This window comes from Dreissena polymorpha, chromosome 11, assembly GCF_020536995.1.
Source record: "Dreissena polymorpha isolate Duluth1 chromosome 11, UMN_Dpol_1.0, whole genome shotgun sequence".
Classification (NCBI taxonomy): Eukaryota; Metazoa; Mollusca; class Bivalvia; order Myida; family Dreissenidae; genus Dreissena; species Dreissena polymorpha.
The window spans coordinates 75,075,253-75,089,206 of NC_068365.1; the positions used below are offsets into that span (position 1 = coordinate 75,075,253).

At 35.7% G+C, this 13,954-nt stretch overlaps 1 protein-coding gene across 5 annotated transcripts in view; it reads left to right on the top strand.

Annotated features, from left to right (window-relative positions):
• Positions 1–13,954, top strand: part of LOC127850136 (PR domain zinc finger protein 4-like) — a 134,222-nt gene that overhangs the window by 98,369 nt on the left and 21,899 nt on the right. For 2 of the 5 annotated variants that reach the window (XR_008035071.1, XR_008035072.1), the window contains exons 2-4: positions 3,204–5,533; positions 5,922–6,010; positions 10,935–11,046. The exons of the other annotated variants lie outside the window; for them this stretch is intronic. The gene's annotated coding sequence lies outside the window, so the exon portion shown is untranslated. The remainder of the gene's footprint in view (positions 1–3,203; positions 5,534–5,921; positions 6,011–10,934; positions 11,047–13,954) is intronic. 5 annotated transcript variants of the gene reach the window in all.

A 13,954-nucleotide genomic window follows, 5' to 3' on the forward strand; every position in this document is an offset into this window, starting at 1 on the left:
CTGCAAGTAAAAGTGTTCACAACTGCCGACTATTTTGCAGTGTAAATTTGGGTTAAAACGATCATTAAAACGAGTATTATGGCATTATAAAACCAGCACTTCAAAACAAATAAGTTAACAAACTCTGTATACAAGTGGCAGATGTATTGCGAAGAAAGTTCACGCTCTGTTAATTTCAGAGCCCTGAGTGGTGACCAACGGTGTATTTTAAGTTACTGAAAAATATGCATGACGCGCAAAGCAATTACATTTCAATTAACGTGTTTGCATTGTTTATAGAATCTTTAATTTGTTAACAGTTACCAATACAAAGGTATTATGTTTTTTTTACCAATTAACAGGGCTTTCCTTAGACCTCAAATCTCAAGAGTCAAGGACTATTAATTATTAAAGTTGGAAATATTGATTCTGTGATAGCTTAACATTTTTATACATTCATGAATCAACAAAATAAAATAAAAAATGTCAGAGACACCTATTTTGGCTGATAAAAAAAAATAAAACCGTAAATTTGTGGTCTGGTTGAATACACACAAGCATAGTCCAGAACATAGCTCCAGATAAAGGGTCGTATTTTTGTAATTACGAATTATTTTTAAGTCTGTTATGTATTTATTTTAAAATCTTGCCGTACCATTAAGAATTACAAAATTGGGTTACGAATGTTATTTTTACATTGGTTCGTATTTTTATTGAGTTCTTTTTGCGCATTAAAGATATTTTCGGTGCTTATATAGAATGGTTATCGGGTTTGTTTAACAAAGTGCATTTTTCTCCAATAAAAGCGGCGTGTATCTGTCTATCTGTCAAAAAACAATGGCGGCGCCCTGAGAGCGTCCTAAAAACTGCAAAGCGTGCTAAAACACGCTTTTAACATATTGTACGCAAAGTGAGCCGAAGTTGAATGTTAAGAAAGACATTATAGAAAAGATCTTATACGATGTTGTATGTTCAGTTGTCGACACAGTCGGAAAAGCTAAAAAAAAAAAACACAACGGGTCCAAACTAAAACAAAAAAACATTGAACGAGTGGAAGGGACAATTCCCGTGTCTAATCGTTGAAAAAATTGAAGGGGAGACCTGTTTTAATTGTGAAATATATGTCAAAATTCATCGAAGGCATGCAATCTAAGCACAGTTTGGGCATATGAAGGTATTTGAAAAATAAAATTGTATAATACTGAACAGACACTGTTGAACTCGTATAAATAAAGTTGCTAGTATGTTTATTTTTTTGCATGAAAATGACTATTATTATTTATGTTTAGGTCATTTAGAAAAGTTAAGAATTATTTTCCAAAACTTAGTAGTAACTAACGTTAAGAATAAAATTTCAGAGTTAAGAATTCTTTTTGAAAATCTGGTAGTAACGTTAAGAATTTCCCAAAACATTATCTGGAGCTCTGCAGAATCCCTCAAAAATGCTGTTATTGTGTTGGAAGAGAAAGGGTTGTACCAGTAAAATGGTCCGCGTTGATATACAAGGTATCATGTTAACATTAGGACCCAACCATTTACAATTTGGTAACAAAGATGTCTTTTGTTTGTACTAGATAAAAATATAATAAAGTATAAGAATTTTAGTAATTGTTGGGTTGGAGGCAATAAAGTTTACATGTATATCCTTTTAAACACCTTTCCCACTCAGAAGCAAAGTGAAAATTGCTATGTGCAAACAGCATTAAACCTGCTAAGAACAGCCTGTTGGTTACAGGTTTTATGCTGTTTGTTGCTAATCAGTATCTAAGGGGTTTGAAATGATACTTTAAAAACTTGAATCTTGTAAGAAAGGTCTTTACTTAATTTTAACTTTCTAACGGAGGGATTATACATGTGTCAAAATATTCATCTCAGTGGGAAAGGTTTAAATTTGACAGAAGCTGCATACAGTGTTATTGTTATCTTTAAGAGTAAAGATGTATTTATATAGGTATTTTAAATAAATCAAAACCTTTTAATGCTAAGGGTGTTAATTGGGCGCTTGAAAGTATCTTTCAGGTAATATGTCCTGCAACATTTGTAATGAAGGCTGGTAAATCTATCATGTATGCCACATTTTTTGCAGCCAGAAAAGGGATAGCGTTTAATTTAACGTTTTACTGAGATATGTAAATATTGTCAATTTAATTCTTTGTCCACAGGAAAAAAGGTGTATTTCATCGTTTATGGAAATAAAATAAAAGGGCCAATAGAATGACCTTAAAAATGAATAGTTAATTGATTGCATTGTAAATCTGTCTAAATAATATTGAAATCATCAAATTTCATGCATATACATTGCACATGTATAACCAAACAAAACAATAAAACTCAATTGGAAACTTAGAAATGTAGTCAAAAGGGATTTTACTCAAACACACCTGCTTTTATATGTTATATTTAACATTCAACTAACGCTGCCACTATCCCAAATACAGACATGCAATTCACAAATCGTGGTGGTATTCTTTTAATATCTAATAAATTATGCCAGTGTCATGATATCAAACCAAAATCATCAGCAATTACTGCCAATTTCCATCAATTAACCATCACAAACTCTGGTGCAGACCTCGCAAAACAAAGACAATCTTGCATGTATGCAATTATAGTTGATGAGAACCCAACTTCAATTACAAGTTGGCCTCCTTAACTCTTTCAGTGCTGGAACCTAATTTTGAAGGCCTTGGCAAACAGTTTGGATCCTGATGAGATGCCACAAAACATGGTGTCTCATCAGAATCCAAACTGTTTGCTATTCTGATAGTATTCTTTGAAAAAAAATCAAAGAAAATGCTAATTTTAGAAATTCAGCAGACAACATTTTAGCAGATGACAAATTTCCCAGCATGCAAAGGGTTAAACAATATTATTGAAACCCCTGCCTTAGAGTCTAATTTGTAATTGTTACAGATTCAGTGTCTAAGGTATTATTTATTATCCTGTGACATGCCTTTCAATCAGCCCAATAACCAGGTAATCTAACATCCCAAAAGATATTAGGCTAGATGACCACGTGACACGTGACTTCGAATATCCATCAGTCGATCTGTTTTACTGTGAAATGAGGTCATTTTTATACATAAAACAAGATTAGTTTTTGCTATACATTATGATTGCAACTGTCAAGGGATTGGCAATATTTTTGCACATTTACAAGTGTTGTAACCATATCTGTCACAGGAATCTGCCTATGAATTAACATATCTGCAAATTATTTTCAGAATGACTCGGACACAGAAAAGTCCTATTCTGGCAGCCTCCAATAAGTACAAAACAAAAAAACATGAGACAGAACGCAGTGCCATGGAAAGTGACACGGAAAGTGAGAGTGCGATTATAAAGCGATTTGATTCCACAACCCAAACTAGCGTAAACACTATGTCAGTTGGGGTAAGTGTGGAGACCTTAAATGCAGACCAATTTCTAGATAACTCTGTTTGTGTTAAAGTTGAGACGGATGAATGCTATAATACAGCTACTGTTTATTATTCTTCGTGTTCCAAACAAGAACAGATTCCTAGTAAAGAGACACATCCAGATTACAAAAAACAAGATGGCTTCAATATAATACATGAACAAACAGGATGTTTACGGATGGATCAAGATTACCCCAAACAAGCTGGCTTCACCTCCGAATGTGTGAAATCAGAACAAACGGAAGTTATGCAACAAGATGTCACACCAAGGCAAGCTTGGGTAAATTCTTTATGTGTGAACAAAAACAAGACTGTCAATTCAAATGCATACACAGTACAAGATGAGCTCCATTCTGTATGCAGGGACACAAAACAGTCTCTAAATCTATATACAGACCAGAGTTATATAACAACAAATGACCCCAATTCTGTATGTGGTAGAGATATACAGGATGAAAAAAACGATACAGACAATGGAAATAGAACAGCAAATCATCACAATTCTGTATATGGTAAAGCTGAACAGTATGTAAAAACAAACACAGACAATGGAAATAGAACAGCAAATGATCACAATTCTGTATATGGTAAAGCTAAACAGTATGTAAAAACAAACACAGACGATGGAAATAGAACAGCAAATGATCACAATTATGCATTTGGTACATTTTGTACACGCAAAGCTAAACAGTATGTAAAAACAAACACAGACAATGGAAATAGAACAGCAACTGAACACAATTATGTATTTTGTAAAGTTAAGCAGTATGTAAATACAAATACAGAGAATGGAAAAAGAACAGCAAATTCTGTATGTGGAAAAATATTATGGACTCATCATTCAAAAACACCGGACATACTGCATGTTCAGACGGCACCTTCCAGTTGTTCAGGAAGTGGTTCTTTACTTCAGAATATGATGACTGTGAATTCTGCTGATCAGCATCTTCGATTTGCAAGCAATTCATCTCTGCTTGCAAATGGGCTTGCATGCACTTCAAATGTGGAAACGATGCCAACTTACCAACTGAGTCCATCACATGCTTCAAAGGAAGCTGATGACCGACTTTTGTTGCAAAGCTGGTATGCCCTGCCTTCTGAGAATCATAATGATCATTCAATAAATGGAAGTGTAATCGATGTTAAACCAGTTCACTCCACTCTAGACACATACACTTTGCATGGAAATGGACAGCATGGGTGTATTTTTAGCCCCAGTTCAGGCATTTTGCCATTTGTTTTAACCCCTTCACTGCCACCAGTTGAAGGCCGACCTACAGACCCTGCCCAGGAAGGTAATATTCCTCTACCAAGCTCTTCATCTCAGAGTACACAGCCCCAATACAACCAGCAACAGCAGCAACTACTGGTTACCACAGTAAAGACCCCGCAATGTGGGGCCATGGCTGAACCAGTGTTTGATGAAAAACAGGATACTGGTGATCAAAACCTTGAGGAAAATAAGCTTTTGGTTTTAAACGAATGGCAGCTTAGCCTGTTTGGTTCTAAAGAAGTTTGTTTAGATTTTGAAAATGGAAACTTAATGCCCAGTTTACCACATTCTTCCTCTGATTTGACTCCTACCATTCATTTTGCTTCCAAAGCTGAGGCGAATTTGTTATGCACTTTACCAGTTCAGGATTTGCCTACGACTGTAAGCATCCCTTCTGCTGTTGGCAGTTCAGTGACATGTACTAATGCTGGGGGTGAAAGGGCATGTAAATTAGTAAAAAAGGCCGTTCCTATAAACCAACCAATTGGCTTGTCACGTGATGTAACGAAAAGTATTGACCAAAAAGTTGGAATATTACCATTAAATGCTCCGCATGTGCCAATGCCTTTAATCAGTTGTGATTCGAATTCAAATCAATCACAAGGCAATTCTTCCAGTTATAGCAATGGAATGTCTTTGTCTGTAAGTTCTAAAATGGCAGAATTTGCTGTGACATCTGAGATCAATTCAAATCTAGCAGCAGAATCTGTTGAATCATCTGATGATGACTGTGTGGAGATATTCATTGGAAGAAACAAAAGGAAAAGAAATAGCCATCAGTCAACTCATCCGTCACCAAAGAGGGTTAGAGATCAATGTTCGTCAAGAGGCGTAGCCCAGCCCACAGGTGCTTCAACAAGAGGTAGTGTAGATTTATTAATTTTCGTTGACACGATATTTCCTTGATTCACTAAATCAAATCGGTTAGTTTCTCGTATTTGGAGATTCTTTAGAATCTCTGATATAAGTCTTCAGGCTTCAATATTCATTGGACATTTGATTTCAGAGTTGAGCGGACTCACACAAATATATACCAAAATAAGTGTCTTACTAATATTTTATGTCATAGTATGTTGAATTCTATACGTGTGTCAAATAGGGATAATCAATACATTTAATACTTTATACCAAAAATCCGGTATTCAAAAATAGTGTCAAAAAGATATTATTTGGTAAAAAAAGAGGTTGTCTGAAATCTTAAGTAGTAATAACGTTAGATTTGTTTTGTTATGATATACATGTATTTGCAGTGAATGCTGCAACACAGACTGTTACCCCTTTTCTGAAAGCAGCTAAGGTGAAATTAGACGGAAAGCGTGTTCAAGTGAAGAAAGTGGAGGTACATATAATTTACTGGTATTAAGTTTTAAACTTTGGAAACTATGGTTAAACTTTGGAAACTATGGAAAGGATAGTGTAAAGCATTGCACTGGTCGATCGTACGTTTGTCCGTTTGTGAAGCTGGTGTTTTCAAACTCTCATTATTACTGGGTGGATCTTGCTTAAACGAGCACAGTTGCATTAACATCATGCATGATGCTCAAAACCATGGACGATTGGCTACAACACGTTTTGGCAGAATCACGGCCAAGGGCCTGTCTTTCGGCTTAAGAATATATAGTCCCAAAATGTTGTGGTTGTTGTCTTAAGCTGCTTTTTGGAATTTACACAAAGTTTCACTGCTGGATTAACCTTAATGTATAGATGGCGCTCCCAAAAATATAAAACTGAAAGTATCAGGATATTGTTCTCCAACCCTGCATTACATGATGCTAGTTAGAGGATATGTTTTAAAAATATGTATCAGATTATAACAACATTTAGGACTTGCTCAATGCTATTTAAGTTTTTAATGCAAGCTCTATTGAATATATATTCATATGCTGATAGAAACCATCACCTGATAGTGCATATTGTAATGTTGTTAAGACACTGTACTTGACCAGTGTTTTTCTTGTGTTTTTATACGCCCGTCTATGACGGGACGTATTATGGTATACCCCGCGTCCGTCCGTCCGTCCGTCTGTTAATGTCGTACGCTACGTCAAATATCCTTTGACAGATTTTCTTCAAATTTTAACACAATCTTAATATTGATAAACCCTGATCCCCTTTCGTTTTTGACGGAATTCTGAATTGTCGTTCCAGAGTTATGGGACTTTGTTCGTCAAAATTTCGTGATTTCATTGAATGTCCTACTGTAGCTATATAAAAATGTTAAAGTTGTTATAACTTTGGTATGCTTGGACCTAGAGTCTTGAAACTTGACATGAAGGTTGGCCAGAACTAGTAAGTAACCACTGGACATTTCAAGGTCATTCATTTGAAGGTCAAGGTCACTGTGACCTTGAATGTAAAAATGTTAAAGTTGTTATAACTTTGGTATGCTTGGACCTAGAGTCTTGAAACTTGACATGAAGGTTGGCCAGAACTAGTAAGTAACCCCTGGACATTTCAAGGTCATTCATTTGAAGGTCAAGGTCACTGTGACCTTGAATGTAAAAATGTTAAAGTTCTTATTTCATGTTATAACTTTGGTATGCTTGTACCTAGAGTCTTCAAACTTGAAATAAAGATTGGCCAGTACTAGAAGATGACCACTGGTCATTTCAATGTCATTCATTTGAAGGTCAAGGTCACTGTGACCTTAAATGTTAAAATGTTAAAATTGTTATAACTTTGGTATGCTTGGACATAGAGTCTTCAAACTTGACATGAAGGTTTGCAAGCACACTTAGATGACCACTGGTCATTTCAAGGTCATTCATTCTAAGGTCAAGGTCACTGTGACCATAAATGTTATTGTTGTTCATGTATCCTACCGTAGCTCAAATATCCCCCGATGGATTTTTTATACGCCCGTCTATGACGGTACGTATTATGGTATACCCCGCGTCCGTCTGTCCGTCCGTCCGTCCGTCCGTCCGTCCGTCCGTCTGTTAATGTCGTACGCTACGTCAAATATCTTTTGACAGATTTTCTTCAAATTTTAACACAATCTTAATATTGATAAACCCTGATCCCCTTTCGTTTTTGACGGAATTCTGAATTGTCGTTCCAGAGTTATGGGACTTTGTTCGTCAAAATTTCGTGATTTCATTGAATGTCCTACTGTAGCTCAAATATCCTTCGATGGATTTTTTTCAAATTTCAACACAATCTTAATATTGATAAACCCTGATCCCCTTTCGTTTTTGACGGAATTCTGAATTGTCGTTCCAGAGTTATGGGACTTTGTTCGTCAAAATTTCGTGATTTCCATGCTCATGTACTTATAAAATAAACCATGTATTCAAATACAAATAAACTGAAGTAAAAAAATGATTCAAAGGGTTATTTATTACCTTACTACTTCATTGGCGAACGACGGGCGTATCATGCGCTCATGGCGCAGCTTTTATTAAACAATTTAATCTGTTATAATTCCCGAAAAACAATACCATTCTATTAACTGGAAAATAACTAATTATTTATTGATGACTATTGTTAAACAAATTAACAAATAAGACTGCAAATTTTTTATGGCTTTAAAAATTGATGCGGTCTGTTGGAAAACATGGCTGCCAGAGGGCGGGACAGTTGCTTTATATGGCTATTGTAAAACCTTGTTAAAACTCTGACAATTCTTGAAACTGTGGTCAGATCATTTACTCGAATGATATCATGTCTGAATTTCTCAATTTGGCTGGGTTCCTTAAAAAACATGGCCGCTTTGGAAGTGAGTAAAGTTTTCAACATATGGTTATTGCGAAACTTTTTGAAAGCTCTTTAGGCCACATTTATTGGCCAATTTTCACAAAACATGGTTAGAACATGTGTCCCAATAAAATCTTGGCTTTGATTTAAACTGGGTCATTTGAGGAAAAAACAATGTCTGTATTGTCACTAGGTTCAATCAGGTCAAATTGAACAAAGAATTATTTTACATTTAACATAACTTTTGCAATATTGAAAATAGCAACTTCATATTTGGCATGCATGTGTATCTCATGGAGCTACACATTTAGAGTGGTGAAAAGTCAAGGTCAAGGTCATCCTTCAAGGTCAAAGGTCAAGTATATGGGGACATAATGTTTCACAAACACATCGCCTGTTTCAGATATTTTTTACATATTCGCAATTATTTCTTTTTCTGTTAATTACGTTTTGTTGTTACCTCTGTCGTGAGTAACTCAAAAAAACTATTGCCGTGAGAAGCCTGCAATCTAACAAACATACAAACTAGTGTGTGAAGTCAGTGTGTGTGTTTTTTTGTGTTGGAAATTGGGTTTGGTTTTTCCCAATGGAAAAAAGTACATATTTTTCCTTAATGGGACCTAATACTTCCCATTTGAAGTTTTCCAAAACAAGATATTTTTTAATGAGTGTGAGCCTCAAATTATCTCAAAATCTAGCTCTTTAAGTTTAACCTTAGAAAATAAAATATTGAAGTCACTTTTAAGTTTTTGTAAGCAAAAAATCAACAACATTAATTGTCCAATTTTAGGCGAAAGTATGCAATATTTCCCAATCCAAGTGACCCGGTCCTATAATTGTGAAAATTAACACTGGAAGTTGTTAGCGTCATTTTTTGGATGTGTTTGTTATCTTCTTTCACAGTTGTTGTAATCCCTTGTTAGCAAAATATTACACTAAAAACGTATTGCTGCTACCTAAAAAAAGCATTTTTACCATCATTTGTCCTTCGCATATTTTTTTAACCAGGTTTTCCGAAGGAAAAAACTCGTTATTAGATTGGGGAATGCGGGCTGGCGGGCTGGCTGGCGGGCGGGCGGAACAAGCTTGTCTGGGCCATAACTATGTCGTTCATTGTCACATTTTAAAATCATTTTGCACATTTGTTCACCATCATTGGACGGTGTGTCGCGCGAAATAATTACGTCGATATCTCCAAGGTCAAGGTCACACTTTGAGTTCAAAGGTCAAAAATGGTCATAAATGAGCTTGTCCTGGCCATAACTATGTCATTCATTGTGAGATTTTAAAATTATTTGGCACATTTGTTCACCATCATGGGACGGTGTGTCGCACGAAAGAATCACGTCAATATCTCCAATGTCAAGGTCGCCACGACTAAAAATAGATTTTTTTAAAAAACAAACTTACAAAGGGGGTTAATTTTGTTTGTTCATTTCAAAAGTTCAGTTTGAGTTTTCTCCCTTTATCAGATTTTTTTTCACAATGAAAACCTGGTTTTGTGACAATTTTGTCCCTTGTTTCATTTTTTTTCAGACATAAGAGATATTGGGGCATAAATATGTTGCAGACTTATTTCAGGGTCACTATTTAATATGTGCTTCTGACAATGGTCTGTATTAAAGTTTTTTTGACTGCTTAATAAAGATTGTTTACATGTTAACTGCAAAAAAGATAGAGCAGCAGCATAAAAGTTTTTCTTGCAGGTTGTTCCCATATCTTAATGTACACTGTTTAAGATTAAAGCCTTGAATACGTCTGATATCGGTGGCAACATTTCACGTTGGGTGAAGCATAACAATGCAGTACATAAGGAATTTTTTTACAAGAACACAGGCTAGTTTTGAATAAAGTAATTCTGATTTATTTCCCAAAACATTTGTGTACCTTAAGCAGCATATAAATCTGTCTTTTATCCACTAGTTAAAATTCTTAGGATTTTTTTTTAAGTTTAAAAAAAAGCACCACTTACCGTCGTGGTTGCATCAATAAAAGTTGAAAGGAGGAACCCCACAAAGATGTGGATTTGAAGCTTTGGCATCTGTGCTTTTGATACATTTCTGGTTTATATTTTCAAACTTTCCATATTATTATTTTAATATACATGTAATTGGCAATATTCATGCAAATATTTTACTACAGTCATAGAATTTCAACGTTGTCCAGATGCCTCCCAAACTATATTGAATCCAATAGCTATTGCCATTTCTTTGCAATAATACAAGCATTGTTAGATTTAATCTATTTAGTGGTCTTAGTCATTAGCTTAACAAATAATAAAGATCCCTTACCAGCAACATAAAATATTTGCTCAAGGAAGCCTCAATTTTGTATTGTATTACTTTCGATAAAGAACATGTCAAAGCAAGCCGTGATACAAATTTACCAGTACATAGCCATGCTGGCATTTTCTTTTTGCGCAATAGACTCTTTTTAAAGATTTTTTTGAATGAGGTATTTTGTAGCTGTAGCATGGGACGCTTGTTTGTTTTGTGCAAAAGATAATAATTATCAGAATATAATGTGTTAAATGTAAGCAATATTCTCCGTCTTACACACGATTGCAGAGATTGAAGAATGCCACGAGCTCAGAAAAGGACAAGACTGAGTTCAGTCTTCAAGAGAGGAACCCTGCCAGCTGTATGAATCTGGAACCTCCAGATAAAGACCATTTTCTATGTAAGCTCTAGAAATAAATAGAACAAATTACCTGGACTAAATCATCTTACTAATGACCAACAAACATATTCATATTTAGCTCCCTTAGCACTTTCTTTTAAGCTGTTGTGGTTATTCTTAAGTTTTGCATCATATGTTGTGAATACTCAACATTTGGCGTGTTACAGCTCAGTCCAATCTTGATAAAATTGGTTAATGGGTTTATATTATAAATAAAGAAACCATTTTCAACCCGAGTCATGTACAAATTGTTTAAATCCTACACAATCTGTATTTCTAGTCTAGAAGGTACATTTTTTCAATAAAAATTAATGAAACTTTGTCAAAATGCTTAACTTTGCAATATTTGGCAAAATTTTAGTTGGGTTTAGTTGAGTCAAAAGTTTGTCACCAGGTCAAATGTTAAGCACCTAGTTACCATTTGTTTAAGATTCAATCTTGATAAAACTGGGTCAGAATTTTGATATAACAATATCTAACAGGAATTACTATAGTTAAAGTGCGGTAAAAACTAAGTCGCAGGGTCAAATTTCAGAATTACCTTGTAACCATATGACAAGTTGCCTAAATAGTCAATCTTGAAGAATCTTTGTCATACTGTAATAGACGTCATGATGGCGAGTTGTTAATTATGTTTTGGGTCGTTGAAAAGATAAACGAAAGCTTTTGACGGTTCACTAAAAGTTCTATTTTTCCGTCTTTAAAAGTCTGGATCACCAGGCACACTAAACAAGTTTAAGTTTAACAACATTTGTAAATATAACGTGACTAATAAAGTACATCTAAGGCTCACCCTTTGACAGTTAATTTCAAGTTGTTATAATTTGGATATACTTGGAGTTTAAATTTACGATTATATTTTATTTATCTTATTTTTACTTTTTGATGTTGTTGATTCAGAGTTGGAAATTTGAATGACACCGCCTTCTGAGGCTCGCCTTTATATAGACAGTATCAGCCAATCAGGTTGCACATAACAAAATCTGGACCAATGAAAACAATTGTTACAAAGTAACATTGGCGTTCTAAAATAAACATTTCAGAGAAAATTTAGCTTTTGATGGGAAACTATAATTGATTACAATTTATAATGTGGCGTTTACTTGATATTTAGAAAGAACAATATTTAAGGAATAAAATGGCACCACATATGGTTTAAATAGACCAAAATATGATATCAAACGCCGGTTTACAAAATGGACAGTGACAACTTCCAAACAAGATGGCGGATGCGAATTACACTTGACAAGTAAGTTGAGTTCAATAAAATGAAAAAAACTGCATTAAATGCATTTACAAAAACAACCCCATTCAGCCATCAGGCTTAAACAACAACATATTATATTAATAAAGGGTGGCCTGTTCCAACTTATATAACTAATATAAGCAAAATCTTAAATAACAGCATGTAAATAATTACGTTTGTCCCAGTAATAAAACCACATTTCAATATTGGTTATGATATAACCGTTATATAAATATATTAATTATGCCTCATTGAACTTGAGCAAATGCTAAGCTACGTAAGAATAAATTACATCATTCATTTGACCACAGTAACATACAATAAGAATAAATATCATGACATTATTCATTGGAATAATGTTATTCAACTGTTAAATAAATACAATGTAATATATTAATTAGACCAACTATATTTGTGACAAGTTACACTTGTTACATTCACCCCCCTGTACCTTAAAGAAACTTGTTTACTTATATCTATTGAAATGATACATTTTAAAATTTGATTCATGTCTTGTTATTGGTTGAACTTGACATTGTTATTTATTATAAATGTTGAAATAATATTTCCATCCCCTCTATCACAGTCAGGAATTCGTCTGTAGATGTGTCCCGATGTCCAAAAGTCTGTTCCAGCATTTGAAGGATGAGAATGTTAGTGGAACGCCCTTTTACCATATCTGACAGAAGGACGTAGTTGGCTATCCTCATCCTTCTTTCAGAGGTGGACCTTGGATGGGGAATGCTGCCAGGTAATATAAGGAAATTGTACTTGTCCATGATTTGATCAGGATCTGTAACTGGAATCCCTTCTACTGAGTCCAACATGTTGGCCACATGTTGGGAAACCGCCAACCTTTTTGCCGGGCTCATCAGCCGCCAGTCTTTTGGGGGCCAGTCCATAGTGAAAGAGGGGCCCTTGAATTGGACGGTTGGCAACCGGTCCAAGTTCCGCCTTGCCGGAGGAACAAGTGGCATGCAACCCCATGTCAGGAGGTGAAGAGCCCTCTGCTGTAGGGTCATTTCCTCCTGCATGTGTTTGTTCTGTTCCTCCAGCAGAGGCGTCTCTGGGAGAAATGTCTCCACGGGTGGCCTTGTCGTGGCTGAGTTGAATGGATGGGCCGGTCCCTCGATTGGCGTAGCAGTGTATACTGTGGTCTCTTCCATTTTTGGGAATGGTACAGGGTGTCTTCCTCCTGTGGGGAGCATGGCCGGCTTGGTAGGGCTATAAGCTTCAACCCCAGGAGTTGGACTCCCTGATTCTTGTATGGTTGGGGTGTCTGCTGTTTCCCCTCTGCTAACTTCCAGCCCGCCTCCCAGTCTTCCATTTTCTTAAGTTTTGGGGCCTGTGAAGTCTCCCGCCACACCTTTACTGCTTCTCTTGCCTCCTTGGCCGCCTGGGTTGTGAATACGAGAGGTTTTACAACCTTGCTGTAGTCCTTGGGATATAGAGCTAGATAAAATGCTCCGGCCTCCGTGAAGATGTCCTGATTTAAGCCATCAGCAATGGCCTCGTGCCAGCGCCCAACATGTCGCTTCAAATCATATGGGCGACTCATAATGGTTGGCACATCCTCTACACACCATGGGCAAATTATGTCCAAACGTTGGTGTTCCGTCCCAACATGGCTTTTAAGCTCTTTTCTTGAATGTAGAACCGCAG